The sequence below is a fragment of the Myotis lucifugus genome, unplaced genomic scaffold (assembly GCF_000147115.1).
Source record: "Myotis lucifugus unplaced genomic scaffold, Myoluc2.0 scaffold_121, whole genome shotgun sequence".
NCBI lineage: Eukaryota > Metazoa > Chordata > Mammalia > Chiroptera > Vespertilionidae > Myotis > Myotis lucifugus.
The window spans coordinates 1,224,343-1,249,993 of NW_005871169.1; the positions used below are offsets into that span (position 1 = coordinate 1,224,343).

At 38.0% G+C, this 25,651-nt stretch overlaps 1 pseudogene; it reads right to left on the reverse strand.

Moving 5' to 3' along the window:
* Positions 1 to 3,568: 3,568 nt before the first annotated feature.
* Positions 3,569 to 3,915, reverse strand: LOC106697959 (annotated as a pseudogene).
* Between the last annotated feature and the right edge of the window lie 21,736 nt (positions 3,916 to 25,651).

A 25,651-nucleotide genomic window follows, 5' to 3' on the forward strand; every position in this document is an offset into this window, starting at 1 on the left:
CCATTTTTATTCCTCAGCCCGATAATAAATGTTGTACTGCAAATGAGATGGCTCCTTTGACCCTTTAGGGTTTCCATTCTCAGGCAAGAGCCTATTCTCAGTGTCAACCTGCCAGACTTGGTCTCCCAGGGTGAGCGAGGCTCCAGCACCATGCTCACGTCTTCTCCATTCAAAATGCATTTCTCGTGTTTGGGCTAGAACTAATATGCTAACGAATTCAGGCCACGGTATAATGATGAATAACTTTACATGGAAATTTTGAAATGAGAAATCTTTTTCAGCATTACTCCAATCATACCACATAGGGAGTTCTTTATTATACTAAATATTATAAATGCCTTCTCAGGAAGCAAACAGAATGTGACTGAGCCTAGCATGACAAAAGTGGTTAGGTAAATTATAGCAATGTACTGAATGGAATATTAAGTGTTCATTAAAAATGATATCCATAGAGATTATATAGCAAGTATGCAAAAATATATATATGCTTTTAAGTGACAGTTATAGGTATAAAATTGCATTTACCTTATGATTATGTCTGCTAAAAGTATGTATGGATTTGGCTAAGGACTGGGAAAACATAAAAAATAAATGTAATTTGTCACATGTTCAGATTTCTTTCTTTTAAGTTTTTCATTAATTTTGTAGCTATTTTAAATTTAAAATGGTGTAATTTTATGTAATGTCTTCAGCAGTGTTATAGTAATATGCTCTGTCTTCTAGGTTTTCTTTTTTAACTACTCTTTATAGTTTCAAAACTAATAGTCTTATATGATGATATTTTGGCTATTCCAATATAATGCATTTTAAGTTCTATCACAAAAAGTCTAACAAATAGCTTACCTACTAAACCTGGAATATTTTTAATTAATTAAAAGCAAATTATAATTTTTACATTAGTGTTATAATTTATAAAGCTCAATTGGAGAATTTTAATAATCTTCTTGTAATATGTATTTCATTATGGGTTTATTGAAAGCAATTCTTATCTCAAACAATCTTTAACATTATTTATTTATTTTGATTGTAACATTCACTGCTAGAGAAAACTATATCTTTATCAAATATTTAAAATCATCTGTAATTTCTCCATCCCCAGGATTTATTTGAAATGGCAGGTTTAATTTAACTTCTGTCAAACTGTACCTTGAAGAGATATACATCACAAAAATCCTGTGAAATCTTGAATCTGTGGCAGTTAAATATATGCCTTTGATTGACATTTTATTTTGGCTGCAAGTGATTTTAAATATCCAATAAAAATACTGATTCTAATGTCAGATTTCAACAATTTTGCCACAGAGAAAACACTTCTAATATATCATGGGTTTAGAGAAGTTTAAACACCTCCCTCAGTATCCCCCATCAAATAACAAAATAGTGATTCTACCAAACTAGGTTCCAAAAGATAATTAGATGAGATGAGAATAAATTCTGCTTTTGTGAAGTGACCAAAGGGCACTAGTGCTGCTCACTCCCTGATCTACTACTGTTGGGACAGGGGAGACCTCATGGGTGTTGCAGAGGAAATTTAAGAGTAATTGTGTATCTCAGCAGTGGTGGGTCCATTTTCCACTAGAACTCCAAGTAGGAAGAGACTCTTCTGACAAAAGAGCATTTAAAATGACCCGTTACCCAGCATGAGCTCAGCAAAAGAGCATAGAATTCTCAGGGTGAAGAGTCATGAAGTCGATTCATCATATAGCCACAACCAGCATTTTATAGATTATAAACAAGAAAAGTAAACAATTCAATGCTAATAAATAAAAGCCACTTACCATTTCTTGCATTTATCCACTAATAAAATTTTATGAGCACCTCCTATAGGTCAGGCACCCTTCCAACACTTAGGCTATAACTGCAAAAAAAGTCAAAGCTCCTGCCATTAGGGAGTCAATGATTAACCAACTGAATCAATGGATATAATAAGATTGATACATGCTCCAAGGAAAACAAAGGTGGGTCAGAGGATGGAAAGTATTTAAAAGGCTGGCAGTTCTATGTTTGATGGAGGCTCAGGGAAGGACTGTTGGATTAGGTAACATTGTATGGAAAAGCTGAATGAAGTGAGAGAGTGAACTATGAGGTTTTTGATGAAATTGCTTCAGACAGAAGCTGCATAATTTGCCAAAGCCCCAGGGGACTTAGCATGATTGAGGAGGCCACAAGGAGGCAAGGTTGACTGAAGGAGAGTGAGGTCAAGATCGATAAGAGACACAGATAGAAAAACAGGTAAAGGCCATTTCATAGATGACATTAGTTGCCATGGTAAGTACTTGAACTTTCATTCTGAGTGAAATTGTAAGTCGTCATTGGGACAGGGGTAAAGCATGATCACACAGCAAGAGGGGAAGCTGGGAGACACATTAGAAACCTATTGCAATAGATCAAGTGAAACATGATAATTACTTGGACTAAAAAACATTTCATTGATAACTCATTAGGATATATTTTGAAAATAGAGCTGACAGGATTGTCTGATATTTTGAAATATGTGGTTTAAGGGGAGGGTAAATAACTTTTTGAGAGTCAATCTCTGGGTCAAGATGAGATAACCCAAGTAAGTGAATATAGACAGAGAAAAGATCTAAAGACTACACCTGAGATACTTCAATATTTGAGGCCAAAAAGCCAAGTAGGATCCAGAAAAAAAAACAAAAAACACAGAGATTCAGCAATTTAATGAGGCAGATACAGAACAAAAAGGAAATGGTATTCTCGTGACCAAATGCAGACACAGTTTCAAAGAGAAAGGAGCAACCAATGATGTCAAATGCTGCTGCTCCATCAGCCAGATAGGGTTGGGAAGTGACCACTGGGCTTAGCAACAGGGAGCATGTGGATTTAAAAAAAAAAACAGGTGTAGAATGATGCAAAGATTAGAGTGGGTTCTGTAGAGAATGAGAAGACAGAAAGTATCCACAACTATTTCAAAGAGGTTCGCTAATGCAGGCAGCAAAGAAATTAAACAAGAACCAGTGGGAGATGAAGGTCAAGAGAAGGTTTTTTGGATAGGAAATATTTCGAACAGCTTTTATATATTCAAAGATGTAAAAGATCCATCCTTATATTATCTCTTGGCAAATATCAGAGTTTGTAGCTTCATTATACAGTCAATATGCAGTTTCATTATAAAGTCAAAGAAAAAGTCAAATAGGTTTTTTTCTCAATTTCTGCAGCAATTTTTAAAGCATACTTCTTAAGGAATTTTTAAGGTTAATTCCTTTTTTAAAATGTAAGTCTTTTGAAGAAAATGTATTTTTTTAAATCTTGATATAAGATCAGCTAAACATAAAATTCAACATTTGACTCCCCAGAAAAAAAATAAAATTATTTATGAAATGGAAAGCAGAGAAAGAAAACACACCTAGTGTGCTTCTCATTTTCAGGAGAAAGTTCGCTCCCTGCCACTTCGATAAGAATCATTTAATAACATAACGAATGTTGTTAAATGTTTGTATCCTTAATAACAATTTATTCTACGAGGCTTTATTTTACAAGAGAAATACCAGAACAAGTCTTTTATTTGCTTTTATTACTCAAAACAAGCTTTCTTTTTTGTTTGTATTTAGCTTTCTGACTGTGTTTGTGCCTTCAGCACTTTCACAACGATTTTCTGCTCCTTAGGAAGGAAAGTACGCTTGATCCTGTCACGGAAACATTTAGCACACATGGATCCACCACAGGCCCTGCTGACATGTTTTCTCGCTTTAAACAAACTCATTAGAACTTCAGGTCTCACAGTACGGGCTCCACTAAGTCAGCCTGGGCACACGCCACATGCAGATCTGGTGCTTTCTCAACCTTCGTGGTGTAAAGGTAAACAATTCTATTACCAGGGGCTCAGGACAGCCTAGTTTTGTTAAAAGCTATATTGTAGGACAGCCTCCGATGGTATGTTAAATGCCGGACCATTCTGAATGCCCCCACACTGGCTCAAAAGACTGAGTCTGAGAGATCCCAGCGCCTGCAACTCATATGTGATATAGTATATGAGGAAGACCTGTTGAGAACTTCCTTTTTTTCTAATATATTTTTATTGATTTCAGAGAGGAAGGGGAGTGAGCTTGAAACATCAATAATAAGAGAGAATCATTGATCGCTGCCTCCTGCATGCCCCTTACTGGGGATCGAGCCCACAACCTGGGCATGTGCCCTTGACCGGAATCGAACCTGGGACCCTTCAGTCCTCAGGCCGACGCTCTATTCATTGAGCCAAAATGGCTAGGGCCATATGTGGTATTTTTTTCTTTTTATATGTGCTATTTTTAATAACAATCTCCTAAAAACGAAAACGCTTAGGGCACATGTTATAATTCTTTGAGTGCTTTTCTATAGAAAATTATTGTCATATAAAGTACCAAACTTTCTGGCGATCTTATGTCAGAAAAACCAGAAAAGAGATGATTACTTTATCTCTTGGACCAGTGCTTCTCAGAATTTTTCAGAATTTTGCATGTCCCTCCAAGGGGCAGTCACTTGGTGCATCCATATACCCTCAACCCATCTATGGCAACACCAGGTGAGAAGAGCCTTAAATTATGACTCTCAAATAGGAATTGTCTTCATCTCTTTTGAGAGAAAAGAACAGTAAGATCCATCTCTTTTGAGAGAAAAGAACAGTAAGATCCAGACCAGACTCTCTGACAATTGCCGAAGATACAGAATAAAGAGATCGTTGAACTATAACTATAAAATTTCAGAAACCTGTCTGAAATTTTTCTTTAAAATAAGGGAAACTCCAAAAGCAACTGTAGCTGGCCAGGAATGAAGCATGTATATTATTTAAAAGGTGCTCAAAAAATTTCATGACATCGTATTCAATAAAAAAGTTCAGAAATGACTAGATGTAGTCTTACAACAGCTTGGCTTGGGAATGAATAAAGGCTAGTGTTATCCACCTACCACCTTGGTTGAAAATAATCTCAGTGTAGAAAATCTAAACATTTTTTAGGAACATCATGTTCCAGTACACCCACCTTTGGAAAGGGGCTGATGGGTAATGGCCTATCATTTCCAATGTGAAGAGGTACAAGCATTATACTCCAATTGTTTTATTTATGTATTGCTATATTCTACCATATTTCCAATGCTTGGAACAGTGCCTGACTGATAGTAGGTGCTCAATAAATTTCTCCTATAAAATTATTCATTCAATGAATATTTTATTGAGCACTTATTACATGGGAGGCGTTGTTCTAAAACAGCAGTTCAGGAATAGAACACTTAGAATGAGTTATATATTATGGAAATCTAATACTGATAAATTCTACTAAAACAATTCTTGCCATAATCAGTGAGATAACATCTAAGAACACAGTCTATAGGATCACTTGTTTTTTTGAGGTCCATGTCCTTGACCAGAATCAAACCTGTGATCCTTTGGTCCAAGGGCAGATGCTCTATCCACTGAGCAAACCAGCCAGGACTTAATAGTTTTTTTCTTTAAAAAAAAGTCAAACTTAGCTCTGGCCTTGTGGCTAAGTGGTTTGAGCATTGGCACCAAAGGGTCGCAGGCTTGATTCCTGATCAAGGGCATGTACTTACCCTGGTTGCAGGTTTGATCTCTGGCCCCCGTCTGGGTGCTTGTGGGAGGCAACCAGTCGACGTGTCTCTCTCATATCTCTCTCTCTCTCTCTCTCTCTCTCTCTCTCTCTCTCTCTCTCTCTCTCCTCTCCTCTCCTCTCCTCTCCTCTCCTCCTTCCCTTCCATTCTATCTAAAAATCAATGGAAAACATATCCTCAGGTGAAGATTAACAAAAAAATAAATAAATAAATTTGAAAAGTCAAACATAGAAACAAAGAGTAAAAAAGTGATTGCCAGAGGCTGAGAAATAGAAGTGGTGAAAGGGTACGAACTTTCAACTATGAGATGAATAAAGTCTGAGAATCTAATGTAAAATATGATGGCCATAGTTGATAACACTGTATTGTATAATTGAAATTTGCTAAGAGAGTAGAACTTAAATGTTCTTACCAAAAAAAAAAAGACAAATATGTGATATGATGGATGTATTAATTAACTCAATTGAGGGAATCCTTTCACAATGTATATGTATATCAAATCACCACAATGTATACTTTAAAATATATTTTTATTGATTTCAGAGAGAGGGAAAAGGAGACAGAAACATCAATAATGAGAAAGAATCATTGATCAGCTGCCTCCTGCACGCCCCACACTGGGGGTTGGGCACACAGCCCGGGCATGTGCCCTGACCAGGAATCGAACTGGTGACCTCTTGGTTCATGGGTTGACATTCAACCACTGAGCCACACTTGCCGGGCAATGTACACTTTAAATATCTTACAATTTTATATGTCAATTATACATCAATAAAGCTGATGTTTTTAAAGGCAGCCTGATTCTTAGACTCATCGCCATTGGTAGTTAGCAACTTCTTCAGTGGTCATCTGCTTACCCATCCACACCAATGGTTGCTGCTTATGATATAACCTATTTTGTTGTAAATATCAAATGTCCTCTCAACACAAAATATAAAACTATAGCATTTTCTCCAAAATGAACAACTATTAAATGAGTTTATTTTTCTATGCTGAGTATTTTATTTTTTAGACTCTTCTCTAAAATAGTGCAAGTATGCCCTGTGCACTCACCTACTTCAGAAGGCTTATAAGCAAATCTTTTGCTTAAATGTTTAGGATCACGTGGTTTTCTTCCAAATAAAGTCAAAAGTGCGCACCCACTAGGACACAGAGGCTTTCCAATGTAATGATTATGCAAAAATGAATCTAAAAGAGAAACATCTGCAGCCATGCACTATGGGGTGCTGAAGACTGCAGAGTTCAGGATTCCAAAAGAAGAGTCTGAGTCACAGTAACCTGCTTGTGCTGGGAGAGATGGAGGAAGAAGGAGAGGCTGGTCCTGATGCTGGGAAATAATTCTGCATCTGAAGTAGAATGAATGAGAAGGATATGAGATAACTGTTCAGGACACTCCTGGAACAAGGCTATTTCTAAAAACACCCACAAAAACGAAAAACCTTCAATGCCCAGAATTTGGCCAAGTATATTTTATCGAGTTCTACTACTCAGTATGAAATGAACTCTCAGAGCAATGACAAACCAGGCTCAGATGCTTTAGATCACCAAATGCCCTGATGCCAAGAAAAGACACATTCGTCATGTTTGACATTAGAGAATTTTTTAAATGTGCAGTTTCCTAGGGAGCATGGGCTTTTACGTTTCTTCACTATTAATGTACATAGAGGCCAAATAGAGAAAAATCATTAATATGAAACAGCACCTATAATTTTTTTATGTGTTGTTTCTGTAGTTTGTACTGTCTACAGGGATAAAGGTATTGTCAGTTGGAAACTGATCGATGGTCTTAGTTCCTTAGTTCTCAGTGGTTGCAGCCCAGTTGCTTATCAGGCCTGTGCCTCACCCAGGACATAAGCACACACACACCTTAGTCTATCCAACATCACATGCTAAGTTTCAGAGCATTCGGGGACAACAAAAACAGAAAGAACGACTTTTGGAAATGATTCAATTTAGAATTAGAAGCTAAATATAAGCACAAATGGTTTATTGCCAGAGGAGCAATCCTATTACTAGAATTATTTGCAAACCCCACAAGTTTTTACCACTTTATTTTGGAGATAATTGCAATGGGCCCCGGCAATGATAACCAGGCACTGGGATTCAAATGCTTTTTTCTCTAAGTACTTTTCTCTAAGTACAAATCATATTTGTATGCCTTGTATACCTTACAATGTGAATGTTGAATGGATATTTAAAGCCCAAGACTGTATGAGACCTCCAAGGGAGCTAGTGTAGGTGGAGGAAAGGGCCCAGGACTGAGGCCTGGGGCATTCCTATTGCAAAGGTCAGGGAGATAAGAAATACCAGGCAGGTGAATTGGAAAGGAGGCAGCTGATCCATGTTTCTCTCTCATCGATGTTTCTGGGTCTCTATCCCTCTCCCTTCCTCTGTAAAAAATCAATTAAATATATATTAAAAAAAAAAAGAAAGAAACCCACCAAAATAAATAAATAAATAAATAAAGCCCAAGACTGTATGAGACCTCCAAGGGAGCTAGTGTAGATGGAGGAAAGGGCCCAGGACTGAGGCCTGCAGCATTCCTATTGCAAAGGTCAGGAAGATAAGAAATACCAGGCAGGTGAATTGGAAAGGGAAGGCAGTAAGGTGAGGGGAAACCACAACAGAATAAAAACCAAATAAAATGTTTAAAAGATGGCAGAGTAATTAACTGCAGTAAAAGCCAGTGATAGACCACCTAAGAATACCATAATCATTCTCTTACTCTTTAGCATAATACCTGATACAGAATGAAAATGAATGAATATTAATAAATCTTGGATGACTCTAAATAATAACTATAAATATGCTTCAAGCAGTGGAAAAGCTGAAAAAATGGCACAAGGGACACAATAGTCAAGAATTATGCTTAAGGAAGTGATAAAATGAAATTCACTTTAAAAGCTATTCTTTAATTAAATGGTAGTTTTGCCAATCCCTAGCAGCAAGATGTATTTTTATTATCTAAATGGCAGGAAGGAGTGCTTATTTGTGTGGGGGGCAGGAAGAGGGGGTTGCCAATGCACAAAGCATTCAATTTTAAGCATTATGATTTCTAACATCAGAAATATTCTTTTTTGTGATGTATAGTATGTTTATTTTGGGGGAAAATGGCTGCTGTTTCTTTTTTATCTTTAATTTCTTTATTGGTTAAGGTATTACAAATGTGTCCTCATCCCCCCATTAACCCCCAACCCCCCCCCCCACACACACACACACTCATGCTCTCATCCCCCTCTTGTCTGTGTCCATTGGTTTGGCTTATATGCATGCATGTAAGTCCTTTGGTTGATCTCTCCCCCTTACCCTCACCCTCCCATACCTTCCCTCTGGGGATTGACAGTCTGATTGCTGTTTCTCTGTCTCTGGATCTGTCCCTGTTCATCAGTCTATGTTGTTCTCTATATTCTGCAAATGAGTGGGATCATGTGGTATTTATCTTTCTCTGACTGGCTTATTTCACTTAGCATAATGCTCTCCAGTTCCATCCATGCTGTTGCAAATGGCAAGAATTCCTTCTTTTTTACCGCACCGTAGTATTCCATTGTGTAGATGTACCACAGTTTTCTAATCCACTCATCTGCTGATGGGCACTTAGGCTGTTTCCAAATCTTAGCTATGGTGAATTGTGCTGCTATGAACATAGGGGTGCATATATCCTTTCTGATTGGTGTTTCTGGTTTCTTGAGATATATTCCTAGTAGTGGGTTCACTGGGTCAAATGGGAGTTCCATTTTTAGTTGTTTGAGGAAACTCCATACTGTTCTCCACAGTGGCTGCACCAGTCTGCATTCCCACCAGCAGTGCAGAAGGGTTCCTTTTTCTCCACATCCTCTCCAACACTTGTTGTTTGTTGATTTGTTGATGATAGCCATTCTGACAGGTGTGAGATGATACCGCATTGTCGTTTTGATTTGCATCTCTTGTATAATTAGTGACTTTGAGCATGTTTTCATATGTCTTTCGGCCTTCTGTATGTCCTCTTTCGAAAAGTGTCTATTTAGGTCCATTACCCATTTTTTGATTGGATTTTTATCTTCCTTTTGTTAAGTTGTATGAGTTCCCTGTAAATGTTGGAGATTAAACCCTTATCGGTGATATCATTGGCAAATATGTTCTCCCATGCAGTGGGCTTTCTTGTGGGTTTCCGTTGCTGTGCAAAAGCTTTTTATTTTGATGTAGTCCCATTTGTTTATTTTCTCTTTAGTTTCCATTGCCCTAGGAGCAGTATCAGTGAAGAAATTCCTTCAGCATATGTTTGCTATTTCGCTTCTTGGTGAGCCTGGCTAGAGGCTCATCAATCTTGTTTATCCTTTCAAAGAACAAGAGCTTGGTTTCATTGATCTTCTGTATTGTTTTTTTGATCTCTATGTCACTTATTTCTGCTCTGATCTTTATTATCTTCTTCCTTCAGCTCACTGTGGGCTTTTCTTGTTGCTCTCTTTCTAATTCTTTGAGTTGTAGAGTTAGATGATCTACCATCATTTTTTCTTGTTTTTTGAGATAGGCCTGTAGAGCTTTAAACTTCTCTTTCAGGACTGCTTTCATTGTGTCCCATAGATTTTGGATTGTTGTGCTTTTATTGTCATTAGTTTCCAGGGTGTTTTTCATTTCTTCTTTGATCTCATTGGTAACCCAGTCATTATTTAGTAGCATGCTATTCAGCTTCCAAGTGTTTGAGTTTTTTGGATTATTTTTTATTGTAGTTTATTTCTAATATTATGTCATTGTGGTCTGAGAAGATGCTTGGTATGATTTCAATCTTCTTGAATTTGGGGAGACTTTTCTTGTGACCCAAAATGTGGTCTATTTTTTAAAATGTCCCATGTGCACTTGAAAAGAACGTATATTCCATGGCTTTGGGGTGAAATGTTCTGAAGATGTCAATTAAGTCCATCTGATCTAGTGAGTCATTTAGGATTGCTGTTTCTTTGCTGGTTTTTTGTCGAGAGGATTTATCCAGTGATGTCAGTGGTGTGTTTAAGTCCCCTACTATGATTGTATTGTTGTCGATCTCTCCCTTGATATCTTCCAGGAATTTTTTTATGTGCTTTGGTGCTCCTGCTTAGGGTACATATATGTTTATCAGGGTTATATCCTCTTGTTGTATCAATCCCTTTAATATTATGAAGTGGCCTTCCTTATCTCTTGTTTTGGCCTTCACTTTGAGGTCTACTTTGTCCGATATAAGTATTGCTACCCCAGCTTTTTTTTCATTTCCATTTGCCTGAAAGATATTTTTCCATCCCTTCACTTTCAGTCTGTATGAGTCCCTTGTTCTGAGGTGGGTCTCTAGTAGACAGCATATATATGTGTCATGTCTTTTTATCCATTCAGCCACTCAATGTCTTTTGATTGGAGCATTTAGTCCATTTACGTTTAAAGTTATTATTGAAAGGTACTTGTTTGTAGTCATTTCTATTTTTGTGCCTGTGTTCTTTCTTAGCTTTTTATTTCTTCTTTTTACACCAGTCCCTTTAGCATTTCTTGCATTGCTGGCTTGGTAGTGATAAACTCCCTTAGCCTTTTTTTGTCTGCGAAGCTCCTGATTTCCCCTTCAATTTTGATCGATAGTCTTGCTGTATAGAGTATTCTTCGATTCAATCCTTTGCTTTGCAACACTTTGTATACCTCCTTCTATTCCCTTCTACCTTGATGTGTTTCTGTTGAGAAATCATTTGATAATCTGATGGGGGATCCTTTGTAGGTAACTCTCTGTCTCTCTCTTGCAGCCTTTAAGATTCTCTCTTTGTCGTGAACATTTGCCATCGTTATTATGACGTGTCTTGGTGTGGGTCTTTTGGGATTCTTCTTGCTTGGGACTCTCTGTACTTGTGTAACTTTTTTCTTCCCCAAATCTGGGAAGTTTTCTGTCATTATTTCTTCAAATAGATTTTCTAATCCTTGCTGCTCTTCTTGTCCTACTGGCAGCCCTATTATGTATATGTTACTTCGTTTCATGTTGTCCCAAAGCTCCCTTAGGCTCTCCTCCTGCTTTTTAAATTTTTTCTCCAGTTGCTGTTCATATTGAGCTTGTTTCTCTGCCTTATCTTCTAACTCACTAATACGGTCCTCTGCCTCTTCTAGTCAACTATTGAAACCTTCCATGGTGTTTTTGATTGTAGCTATATCACTTTTCATTTCTTCCTGATTCTTGCATAGGTTGTTGAGTTTCTCATCCATCCGGTGAATGAATTGTACAACCATTACTCTGAATTCTTTTTCTGTCATGTTGCATGCTTCAATTTCGTTAATTTCCTTTCTTGGCGACTCCTCATTTTCTTTCCTCTGGGGATTGTGTCGTCTCCGCATTCTGACTATCTCCAGAAGGTTCAAACGTTGAGTTGTGTGGGCCTGGGCCGTGTGCAGTGGGAGCTTCGCACCACCCTAGTGTCAATGAAGAGCTCCGACACTAAGATGTGTGGATGTCGTGGGTTGGTGGGAATCAGGCTTGCTCAGAGTCAGCGTTACCAGCACTCAGTGTGGCCTCAGTGCACACTTAGAATCAGGAACCCCACCTGCACCATGCTGAAACAGAGACCCCCCTGGAGTGTATTGAATATTAGAGCCCCTTAGCATGTGCCAGGAGTCAGAGTTCCCCAAGAATCCAGTATCAGAGTCTCTGTTGCTTCGCATAGCCTCACATTGAGAATCAGGGTCCCTGTGTGTGCATGCACCAAGAATTGGAGTCACTGGCTTTTATTGTGAATGCACTGGGAATCAGGGATCCCAGGCACAAGTGATAAGAAACAGAGTCAAGTCACTGGTGCTTAGTGCTGCCTCCCGCCCGGAGAATCGGGGTCCGGAACCCGTGCTGCGGGGAACAAGTTCCCAGTGTTTGCAAGTTTCCAGGCTAAAATTCCTGTAGCAGTGCTGAGGCCCGAGCGAGGGGTGGATCTATCAGTTACTGTGGCACTGCCTGCGAGCCTGCGGGGAAGGGATGGGCTCTGTTACTCACAGAGATCTGCCACCAGGATGTCTGGATTCTTGGTGTCCGTGGGTCTGTAGCTGTGGTCACAGGTCTCTGTCCCCAGTGGCTGCAGGGTCCTGGTTTGCGTCTGAGACCAGACTGGGCAGTGCTGAGGCCAGGATCCTAGTCTCAAGCAGCTGTTTCTCAAGATGGCATGGTCTCTGTGCCCGCGCTGATCGCCCAGGAGTGTCTGCGCTGGGAGTGGGGCTCCGCCAGTCTAAGACTGTCCGGTTTGGCAGCCCCTTAGAAGACCTGCAGAATCTAACTGTCCCTAGCTCATAAACACACACACACCACACACGTCCACACACTCCTCTATTGCTCCCTCGCTCTCTCACACTCTCTCCCTCCCTACCTTCCTGACGGTCGCCATCTTCCAAATCTGGCTGCTGTTTCTTTAAAAGCTGGTTGTTTGAATTAGTTTAAATTTTAAGTGATGGGATGGGTAATTATTTTACTCATGTCCCTGTCTTCTCTGATAGCTTTCATTATTAAGCCTTTCTGTCTTTAAATTATTCCAGTTTCCCTTTCTTTTTAATTATATTTAATATGTGAAAACACAACACTAAATTTTAAACTAAAAATATCTTAGGGAATTAATTTTAAAAGTGAACTAGCATTGCCAGAATGTTGATAATAAAAGTAATGTTATTTAGAGAAATTGTCTATATACCAAGACACAAAGGATATGAAGAACTGACAAGTACTGACAAACAGACAAAATTAATTTAATAAAGTAAAAATAAAAATAAGTAAATATAAAACAAGGTCAGAACACCATAGCTATACCTTAACTATAAGACTAAGCATTAGTATATAGTTATGGATGTGGTACTTATAAAAATTGGGCCACAAATTAATTCTAGAGCTTCCTGATGGCCAATAATTTCTCCAAAGGAACATGCTTAAGTCTACAATTCCCCATATGTGTCATGGGCCTATATACAAGGGCCACTGAGTAGTGTGGTAGATGATATCTTCAACTGCTTCCCAAATGCTTACAATAAATGCAAAAATATATGCACCCCACACTGTAATTAACTTGAAGGCATATGCAAAATAAATTTAAAAGGAATTTTGTGAGAAAACCAAAATAATATAGACCACTGCATAGCTCTTTAATGCTTTTACTTAATTCACAGAAAAGAATGAGCTGCTTGGAATAATCCTCCATAGAAATCATTTGTTTCAAAGGGGCTTAGGAAAATCCTAAAAATTATAAGTTCTTAAGAATTCATTATTTGCCTGCTGTCTTAATTTAACATCTGTCTCAGCTGTGTTGTTGTTAATGTCTTGGTAATGAGAACTCCCTCACTTTAATATAATTATGTACAATACCGGGCATGGCATCTTGCAGAGGCAAAGGTTTTCAAAAAAAAAAGCATTCATTTATCTAAAAACTTTATCTACAAAAGAGTGACAGAGAGCTTCCTCTCAGCTAAAGTGGTTCCCTTCCTCGTTGTTCCTCATGATGGTCACACAATGGAGAGAGAGATACAGTAGTCTCCCTTTTATCCATGCGGATATATTTTCAAGAACCCCGCCCCAGTGGATGCCTGAAACCACAGATAATACTGAACCCTATAATAATATTTATTGCTGTACATATATATCTATGATAAACTTTCATTTATAAATTTGAGATTAACAGCAATAACTAATAACAGAAAAGAACAATTATAACGATGTATTGTTATAAACATTATGTAAATGTGGCTCATGTGTGTGTCAAAATATCTTATTGTACTGTACATACCTTTTCACTTAAAGGAAGCACTTTACAGCATCTCTTTGACAAATCCAATTGCCAGCATCACTGCTCTTGCACTTGGAGGCCGTTATTAAGGCAAATGAGGGTGACTTGAACATTAGCGCTGCGATACCCGAACAGTTGATCTGATAGCCTGGGCTTCTCATGGGCTCCTCATGGGCAAGAAACATGGACAGCCTGGAGATGCTGGACAAGAAAATGGTTCACATCCTGGGCAGGAGGGAGGGAAACTAGCAAGATTTCATCACGCGGCTCAATGGCATGCAATTTAAAACTTGTAAATTGTTTCTTTCTGGGATTAGCCATTTAATATGTTCGGACCTTAGTTGATCTCTGGTAACTGAAACTGCAAAAAGCGGAACTCTGAAAAGGGAAGAACTACTGTCTCCTGAAACTTGCATCCGCAGTTTGGACCTTCAGAAAAGAGCCACTAACACTCTAACCGTAATCTTTTTCACAGCGTTCAGTATAAGTTACACATTCCTTTAGTCCTTATCTCCAATTAAATAAGCATCAGCTGCCCATCCAGAATTTGAGAGATGAGAAAGAATGGAGATTATGAGGTTTTTATGGGCCAGGCTTGGAAGTGGCATGCAAACTTCTATAGGATTTAGTAACATGGTCAGATATAATTGCAAGGGAGAAAATTATCATAAGATAGTGTGCTCTGGAAGTAGATAAAAATGGTTTTAGGAATCATCATAGCAGTGTCTGCCATAATGCTCCCTCATACTAATTAACCATAGAGCAAACAATTCTACCCCACTCTCTACAAATGTTTCTATCTGAATATCACTCGTATGATAGGATTGCCATGGTTCTTTCCTTAACCTCTTAAACATTTTTCTATGCTATGCCCTTGATGTTTTCAGAACTCCTTCCTAAAAAAAGTGAGATGCAGTAAGGGGACAAGTAAGTAAAAACAATTGCTTTTTTGTTGAATAAAAGTATAATCTCCATACAGTAAAACCACTTTTTTTGTGAACAGAGCTATGAATTTTTACAAGCACATATAGCTGGACAATCTGCACCTCCAAGGTTTAGATTTAGAAGTTGTATTAATCCCCCCAAAATTCTCTTTCATTTGTAGTCAATTCTCTCCCCACCCCTATACCCTGGTAACTACTGATCTTTCTGTTGTTTAGTTTTGTCTTTTCCAAAATGTCATATAAATCGAATCATAGAATATGTAGCCTTTCAAAAAATGATGAATCGGACTTCAAAATCAAGAATTTCTGGTCTTTAAAAGACACTGTTAAATATTAAAAGGACACGTCACAGACTAGGAGAAAATATTTGCAAATAACTTCTAATGAAGGACTTATATCCAGGCTATATAAAGAGCTCATAAAATGAATAGTATTTAAAAATTATTTTTTAGGCAAAAGATTTGAACAACCACTGCAGCAAACAAGATATATGCATGGCAAGAAGCACATGAAAAGATGCTCAACATCATTAGTTATCAGGAAAATAAAAATTACAACTATAATGTAATGCCTGAGGCTATGAATTTTTTAATATTGGCAATACTAAGTGATCAGAAAAATGCAGAGCAAATGAAATTCTTCTAATTCCTAATGAGAATACAAAGTATGCACCCAACCAATTTGAACAACAGTTTGGCAGTTTCAGTCCAGCAATTCTACTCCTACGTATTTTTCCAAGTAAAGTAAAAACTTAGATTCACATAAAAACCAGCATACAAACATTCAAGACAGCTTTATTTATAATCAGCAAAAACTGGAACCAATCCAAGTGTCCTTCTACTGAGAAAAAGATAAACAAAAACCATTATTTTTCAATGCTTTGTTTGAAAAATGGCTCCTTAGGCCATTTATGAGTTATAAAAATGAGTTCAGAATTTGATATATGAAGAAGTTATCTCATATTAAACTGTAATTGTAGTTCTACACTATTGTTTTAGAGGTAAAGTTTGCTATCTTGTTTTCATTTCCTATTTCAATAAACTATCAGTTTTCTTCCAGGAAACAGTGGGATGAGAACTGCTGTTTATTTGGGGAATGTGTGAAATTTAAATATCTACTAGGCCATAAAGATTGTGAGAAAGATTACTCCCGATGAGACCATCAGTTATTGGCGCTAATCAATTTCTTCCAGCTGTGTCCTAGATTCCAAAAGTCAATACTGAGCACAGAGCTTCTTCAAAAGCCCATGAAGTTCTTATTGACAATGAGGCTCTCACAATGCATATCCATTTCCCAATCATTAGGCAAAAGTTGCATCCAATACATTCTTAGTAAAATAGGCCAGTTATAGAGACAATATTATATGTGAACCTAACCATAAACCTAAAACTATTAGGTTCTAGAGAAATACTTGTTAATAGTAAGTTTGTCATGCTTAATTTATTTTTTATTGAGATATAATTAATGAATAACATTGAATTAATTTCAGGTGTACAACCTAATGATTCAATATTTATATATTGTGAATTGACCACAACAATAAGTCTAGTTAACACATTGTATACGGGAAACGTATTTATATGTTTTACGTTGACTGTAAGTAGTAGAGCCACCTGTTACTACCCGCATACAATGTGTTAACATTCATTTCCACCCATAGTTACACTTTTTTTGCTCTAATGAGAACTTTTATCTACTCTCTTAGCAACTTTTTTATATAATACAGTATAACTAACTATAGGCACCACGTTGTACATGACCTCCCCAGGACTTTTTCAACATGTATGTCACACTTAAGTTTAAATGTTTCATTTTAGTTTATTTCTTAGTTTTTAATTATTTAATTTCTTATAATTAATTTTTAATTTTGCTCTAATTATTATGCAACATTCCCAATTTAATTTTCCACAACATGCTTGTAAAAGTCTACATTATACATTAGTAGGTGAAAAACTTGTCACCTCTCTATTATCAAAGCTTTGACAAAACTTATGTCTAATTTGTTGACAGAATCCTAGGGAGGTGGTTGGCCAGAAACATGGGGACAGGCTGGGGGGAGGGAGAGAAGAAGGACCAAATTTCAAATAAATGGAGCTGATGCCATATAAGGCTCTCAATCATATTTGAGGGTCATCAGAGTGGTTCAAGGATATACTATGGTGTTAGGGGATCAGTTTGACATCCTAAAAAGAGTTCCTACAGCAGAATAAGTGGGTAAAAAGGATAAAGGCCATTATCACCTACTGTAAGAGACCAAAGTCAGCCCTCTCTGTGGCTGGTCTCAGGCACCCACACCGAATCATCTTGTCCAGGGAACATCAGCAGTTGGGCTGTGGAAAATGCTTAGCATGGCCATCAAAGAAGCATTAATGGGCCACTGGCATCAGTTCCAGGCTTCACATCCTTAGGGAACCCTATATGTGGGCACTTCAGAAGTGTGACAACCTTCATATCTGTTGTGTAACATCTCAAGGACCAAACCTACCCTCTGAGGAAGAATTTCAGTGGCTCTGGAGGAAGGCAAACTGAGCAGTAAAGCATCAGGTTTACCTATATCTGAATCTTAGGATATCAAAATCTTGTGGACAGGAGAAACGGCTGTTAGAATAATAATGTTTTATTGCTATTTAGTATTCAGCAAAAAGAGACAGTTCATTCAACTATTTACTTTGACTATATACATGGTAAACGGCTCTTGAAAGTATCTCCCAAAGCAACCCAGGGTTTTTCCTCATAACTAAAAGAAGTCTGGATTTTAGATGGGATAGCATCCAGGATTATTCCTCCTATCACTTCTTATACCCTTATTTCACTTCTATAATGTATTTAGAAACTAACTGCGTTTTAATGTTTTTAAAAAATTGAGTCACGGGTAAAGACTTGAGTCAATTGTATTTTATCAGATTGAAAACATATTTGCTGAAGGCACAAGGTGAACAGTAAAGATTAACACACTGTTTTGATCTCTTGTAAAAATCAACAACACTGATTTAGGGTGTCTCCACAGATAAAACAGCAGATGTTTTTCTGTCAAGGTTAATTTGCTCTTAGAACTTATTGGGTAAAAATCATATGAGTAAACACAAGCAAAATTCCCTGGATGGACCAATATTTTAGAAATAAAAATAAATTGTCTCTAAGTGAAATAAGTCAGAGGAAGACAGGTATCACATGATCTCACTCATATGTGGAATCTAAGTAACAAAATAAACTGATGAACGGAGTGGATCTAGAGACATGGAACAGAGTGAGGAATCTTGGAGGGAAGGCAGGGAGGGTGGCTGGGTGGGAGGTAATCAACCAAAAACCTGTACGCTTATATGCATCGCCCATGGACACAGGCCATAGGGTGGTGAAGGCCTGGGATAGGGGGGAGGGAAGGACGGGCTGGAGGGGGTCTTTGTGGGGAAAAAGGGGACATATGTAATACTTTCAACAATAAAGAATTACTAAAATATAAATAAATAAATAAATAAATAGTCTCATATTATCAGAAGAATTTGAAATTAATTCTACATTGCATTCATGTTTTAAAAAATCGTATTTTAGCTCTAACTGGTTTGGCTCAGTGGATAGAGCGTCAGCCTGCGGACTGAAGGGTCCCAGATTTGATTCCGCTCAAGGGCACATGCCTGGGTTGCAGGCTTGATCTCCAGTAGGGGACATGTAAGAAGCAGCCGATCAATGATTCTCTCTCATCATTGATGTTTCTCTCTCTCTTTCCCTCTCCCTTCCTCTCTGAAATCAACAAAGATATATTTTTTAAAAAATAGTATTTTAGAATTTAGTTTTTTTAAAAGTACTAAAAATTGTAGTTTAAAATTCATATTTAGAAAATATAAGTAAACTGAATGACTTTTTTATTGGATAAGACCATCAGAAATGCAACATTTTGAGGAGGTACCACAGTGGTTAATGAGAGCCTTTGAGGTCAGTAAGTCTGCGTTGTAATTCTACCTCCTAATAACACCCAAACTAGGATGTCTTCTTTAGCAACTTACTTTCTTTTCTCTATGCTTTACTTTCTTTCCCTCCAGCAAGAATATAATATTAGCACCTACCTCACAACTGATCAAGTCAACTAATCCTCCTGACCTACCGTTATGTCAGCTGTAAAAGTGGGCCATTAATACCAGTCTCAGAAACATTGTTAGAACTAAAATGAAACTTGGTAAAACATATTAAATGTAAAGAAATAGAACAATATCATAATTGAGTTGCTTTGTATTATTTGTGGAACATGGTGCTGTATGTAGTAAGTAATTAAATACATGTCATTGTAATTCACCAGGATAATTATCTAGTGAGTTGTCAACCTGTATCTCAGGCTCTCATGCAAATTAGAAAACCACACTTGGAAATGGTCCGATTTACACTACCTTTGCCGTTATATCATTAAGTGGGTTTGTCCTACAGATCAATGTGCACCAGGCATGATCAGACAAACCTATTTTATACCATGGCCTGGTCAAATCTGAATGCAGGTTGGCATGTGAGCTAAAAATACTTCTGAACCTTGGCACTATTTTTCCTTCATCCGTTCTCAGCTCGGGTTTCTTCCAAAAGAAAGCTTCTATTTTATTGCTTCATCTCAGCTTCTCAAACCCTAGAGTATAACATTTCTAGAGATTTCTGCACAGCAATGAGGATTTTTTCCACCCAGAAAAAATGTCTCAGACCTTATTGTTGTTCTGACATATTCCTTATATCTTTTTCTCCTTCAGACACCAATGCTAAACTCAAGGGTATCTTTTTAAAATATATGTTTTTATATCACAGTCAGAAAACTTTTATACAGTTGTAATACCCCAGACCCTATTCAACTCTATGTTACCACTGATTCAACATTTTTAGATTCCACATATCAGTGACATCATATAGAATTTATTTATTTATTTTTTGTACCTGGCTGGTTACACATAGCATACTGTCCTCCAGGTTGTCTCAAATGGCCAGATTTCCTTATTTTTAAGATATAATTTTAATATATATATCCTGGTCTCAATCATTAAATTCTACAAGTTTTATCCAGGCCACGGTGGCTCAGTGGTTGAACATCGACCTATGAATCAGGACGAAGGTTTGATTCCCAGTCAGGGCACATGCCCAGGTCTCTCCCTCTCCCTTCCTCTCTGAAATCAATAAAAATATATTTTTTAAAATAATTCTACAAGTTTCAGTTTTCTTATGTATAAATGGACTTTTACCATTTATAACATATATTTTATCAAATTCTTTTTCTGTATCTATGACATGATCATGTGATGTTTCTTCTTTAGCCTTTTGACTTGATGGATTACAATTAATTGATTTTGAATATTGAACCAGCCTTATATACCTGGGATAAACCCACTTGGTCCTGGGGTTTTTATACATTGTTGGATTAGATTTGCTAATATTTTGTTGAGAATTCTTGCAAATATAGGCTATTGCTTTTTGTTTTTGTAATTTCTTTGTTTCCTTTTAGTGTGAAGGTAATGCTAACCTCATAGAATAATTAATAAATATTCCTCCTATTTCTATCCTCTGAAAGAGATTTCACAGCATTAATATAATTTCTTCCTTAAATGTTTGGTAGGATTCACCAGTGAACCTATCTAAGTCTGGTGCTTTCTGTTTTGGAAGGTTATTCATTATTGATTCAACATCTTCAATATATATGCCTATTTAGATTATCTATTTGATCTCTCTTTTTTGTCTGTCTATTATTAGAGTTTTATATTTTTCAACAATTTGGAAAGGTCCATATTTCTTTTCCACAGCTACTATACTTTGGACCATTGGAAACATTGATTTTCATGCATACAGAACCTAAGTGGCAGCTGATTAACTCTAAATGTTTACATGTATATATGTAAATATATACTACAGATCTTAATACTCAAGTTAGAATGGACCACACCAACTGGCTGACTCAATGTCTTTAGGTTCCAAATAAGAAGGGTCACAAGGCTAAGCCAAAGGAAAAAACATAAATGAAAGAAAACTAATATTTGATGAATACTATAAGGGACACAATTATCATGTACTTATGCAACAAATATTTACTGGCTGTCGACCACATGCCAGTGTATGGCACTGCGTTAGATGCCATACAATCAGACAGCCCTTCTAGAGCTTATATGCTGTGGACATGGCAAACAATAAACATGTAAAGAGATAGCATAGTATAATCATCTTAGTTTTTTATATATGCTGTGAAGAACATTCAAGAAGACTAAAGGGATAGAGAGAGGTTGGAGAAGGAAGAATATATTTTAAATAAGATGTCAAGTTGAGCCATTCTAAGCTGATAACATGGAAGCAGAGATTTACACGAAGTGAAGGAATAGCCATCTCATTTCATCTTAGAAGAATTACCAAGTGAAAAAGCAAAAATCCATAACGCAGAAATGAGTTCAGTGAGCTTGGGGACAGCTAGGCTGGAGAGGCTAGAATGGAATTGTGAGAACAGTGGAAGGATAGATATAAAAAGAAACTAGAGAGTATAAGTCATTATAGACCATGGTAAAGTGTTCAGGTTATATCCTGGCAGTGGGGACAAAGAGATGTACCTTGAAATTTTTCCTGGGTGAATGAAGAACTTGCAGACCGTGCTGGGTCAGGGCCAACCCCCAGCACGAAGCTGTCCCGAACACCATCAAGATTTATATATTGAAGTCCTAACTCCCAGTAATTCAGAGGTGGCTATATTTGAAGGCAGGATCTGTAAAGAAAAAAAAGTTAAAATGTGTGGGCCCTAACCCAACATGACTGGTGTCCTTAGAAGAAGAAAAGATTCGAACCCAGAGGGAAGGCCATGTGAGGGCACAGGGAAAAGATGGACAACTACAGACTGAGGAGAGAGGCCGCAGAGGACATCATCTGTGCCAACAACTTGTTCCTGGTCTTCTAGCCTCCAGCACTGCGAGAAATAAATTCTGTTTGGTAAGCCACCCAGTCTGTGGTATTTTGTTATAGCAGACTATGGTCTAATAAATATATTTGGTCTTCGTCCTGGTTTCTGCCACAGAGCTCCTAAAACTCTTGTAATTTCTTAAATTACAGAAGTGTCTTGATATTCATAACAAGGCCTTTGGATCACACCTGAGTTTTTGCTAGTGAGGTGACAGGGTGGGGTCCCTACAGAACCTCAGGATGGGTCTGGTCACTAGAAAGATCAAGTGATTAGAGGGTTGGAACTTTCAGCCTCACCCGCTGACCTCTGGGAAGTAAGGCGAGGGGTGGTCAGCTGGAGAGTAAAACTCTTAAACAAGACATGAGGAACTCCTGAGTTGATGAATGCCATGTGCCAGGAGGTTGGTGCAGGGACAGAAGCTCCAATGCCTGGGGCCCTTCAGAACTTACTCTATGTACCTCTTCCCACTGCTGTTCATCTGTGTGTTTTTTAAAAACTGATAATCAACATAAGTAAATGTTCCCCTGAGCTTTGTGAACCATTCTAACAAATTACCAAACCCTAAGGGGAAGTCATGTGAACCCTCATTTATAGCCAGTTGGTCAGAAGTACACATGACAATCTGGTCTTGCGATCTCTAAAGTGGAGACAATTGTTACCAAACTAAAGGTGTTCGTTTGCCTGCGCACATCAAAGCCCGATAAGATACAACAGGAGTTTAAGAAAGTAAAGGTTTATTTAAGGAAATGGCACCAAACTCAGAGGCACAGGTGAACTAGTGTTCTAAAACCTAGCTCACTGATGGCCTACATAGGGACAGATTATATATTTAAAAATTTTTTTAATTATGGTGATTAATGGAGTAGGGGGTCATGGGATCCACTGATTGGTTGGGCCCAGAATAGGGAGTAGTTGGCCATTATATCAAATCCCAAAGTCAGCCATGGCATCATTCTGTCTCGTTTTGTGAGGATATGGTAGGTAGGTCTGAAACACAACTGAGGTCAAAATTTTATCTTTTGTTTGACCAAAACTGTTTCTGTGGTGAACAAACCTGAGGTTTTGTTCTTAAGACAGTTTAATGCTGACCAGAATCTGATGTACTAAGGGTTTAAAGATTAAAGAAGGGACTGGACAAACAGAAAGAAGAAAGGATTCTGTTCAAGAAATACAGAGAGTAGCTATCACAGATACCCTTAGAACTCGCTATCTCACTTCAGGGAATCTATTTTATGGAAATAAAATCACCCACTATACAGCCAAGGATGTTTATTGAAGCATTATTTGAGGCTGGCAAAATAAAATCCCCCAGTTTGCATAGCCATCAATAGAAGATTTCTTGAATAAATGATAGCCATCCTAACTTAGAAATTAGAATTGGATAAATGTGCATTGAGTTGAAGTGATGCCCAAAAGCAGAATCGTGTTTTAAATGGGTGATGAGGAATTACAGCATGTTTCACTTTTGCAACTCAAATTTTATAATTTCAAAAACATCCAGGAAAAAAAAGAAAAGAAAAGGAAGGAAGGAAAGAGGTGGTGGGGAGGTCATTCTATGCCAGGAGAACATCAGAGATCACTGTTCAGAGGCAGCTGAAGGTGAGTCAGGGACCTGGGCTTCATCCAACTCTGCTCCTGACTCACTCCGCAACCTCAGGTGAGCTGCCTAAGCACTCAGGGCCCCAGTTTCTTCATTTGTGAAATGGGATAACAACGAAATAAAGGTCCTCTCCAGCTCTGGCAATCAATGGATATGTAAAAACAAAGCCGTAGACTGAATCCTTTGGAAACCTCCACTAACTGCCTTTCTCAGTGAAAACTAATTTACCCAGGAACTGGTTGAGTGCCCACAACCTACTTCTTCCTTCCTTCCTTCCTTCTTCCCTCCCTCCCTGAAGGCATGCCCAATCCCACACCCAGAAGGAAATCCACCTGAAGGCCATCAATACACCTGCCAGACCCACACACAGCCACAGCGCAAAAACTGTTCACTGGAGCCCCTTTGACAAACAAGGCTCTTCCAGTTTCATAGGAAAGGCAATAATCCCCACCCCAGGGTATTACTGGTTAAGCAGTAATTGAAAATAATTTTAAGCAGAAAATATTTCTTTGCATCTCAAATTTATGGGATGACATAAAAAGGGAGAACTACTATTAGAACCTAGGTTTTACAGGCTCTCTGAGCTCATCATGCTTCTGAAGACAGTCTTGTTCCAGAGCCCTGCTATTTCATATTTCTGTTCCTTCAGCACTCCTACAGAGGATGTGATGTGCAGGTGTTTATAGCACAAAAGATGGTTGGTGTTCTCAACTCACTCTCCGTTGCTTAGACTTCTACTTACTTTATTCCGTTCCCTTCTCCACTTTTAAGAATCAACCAAATGATTATTATACACCTACACCATGTCAGTTCTACATTCAACCAAAAATCTTCAGAGACAACAGAGGACCAACAGTTGCTAAAAAATCAATTACTTATTCGTTCTACAAACATGCACGGAGCACGTACTATACACTATACTAGAGACTTTCAATACTTCATTTAAGCCTCATGACAATTGTGTCTGAAAAGCAAGAGCAGCCTCAATTTTACAAATGGGGTAATTAAGGTTTGGGGAGGTCAGCTGAGTGACTTGTCCAAGCCATGGAACCAGGAAGTGACTTGCTGAAGTCCAGATGTGCGCCCTGGGCTCCTACACTCAGCGTCCTTCCTGAACATGATGCTAAGATTCAGAAGAGCAGAGAATTCCTGACTAGAATAATTAGAAAAGCTTTCCTTAAAGAAAAGAAATTCATGTCCAGGCCAGTGTGGCTCAGTTGGTTGAGCATTGTCCAGTACACCAATAGGTCACAGGTTGGATTCCCAGGTTGTGAGCTCCATCCCCAGGAGGGGGCATGCGGGAGGCGGCTGATCGTGTTTCTCTCCCATCTATGTTGCTCTCTCTCTCCTTCTCCCTTCCTGTCTCTCTAAAGTCAATAAAAACATATTTTTTAAAAAGAAAAAAAAAAAGAAATGGAGTTTCTGCATGGTTACACAATCTTGTAAAACCAAGGCCTCAATCTATGAGATCTGATACAATCTCTACACAGATAGTGTCAGGTAAATGTGTAGGACACCCAGTTGGTGTCTGCTGGAAATAGGAGAATGGCTTGGTGGTATTGGAAAATTTTCCAGACAGCCATAGAAAACTAATATAATACCTAATTATAGACTTATCTACCTCTGTCTACCACCATTCCCTTCCTGACAGTGTCCAATCCAGAGTGAAGCTCTCCTTCTTAGATCCTCCCCCAAATCACTTAGCCCAGGACCAAACACTGGAAGTCCTTTCTTACTCCCTCTTACTGAACCATCCCATTGTCGCCAAGATGTGTGTCCCTGTCTGCAACAACAGGTATGTTCTTGCTGGGCTTTGGCTGTGGGGGCTATGATAGTGTCTTGAGTTCATTGAGGTTTTCTTTGTTAATTACTCTCAGATGCTTATATTCATCAGTTTTACTGAATTACAAAATATTTT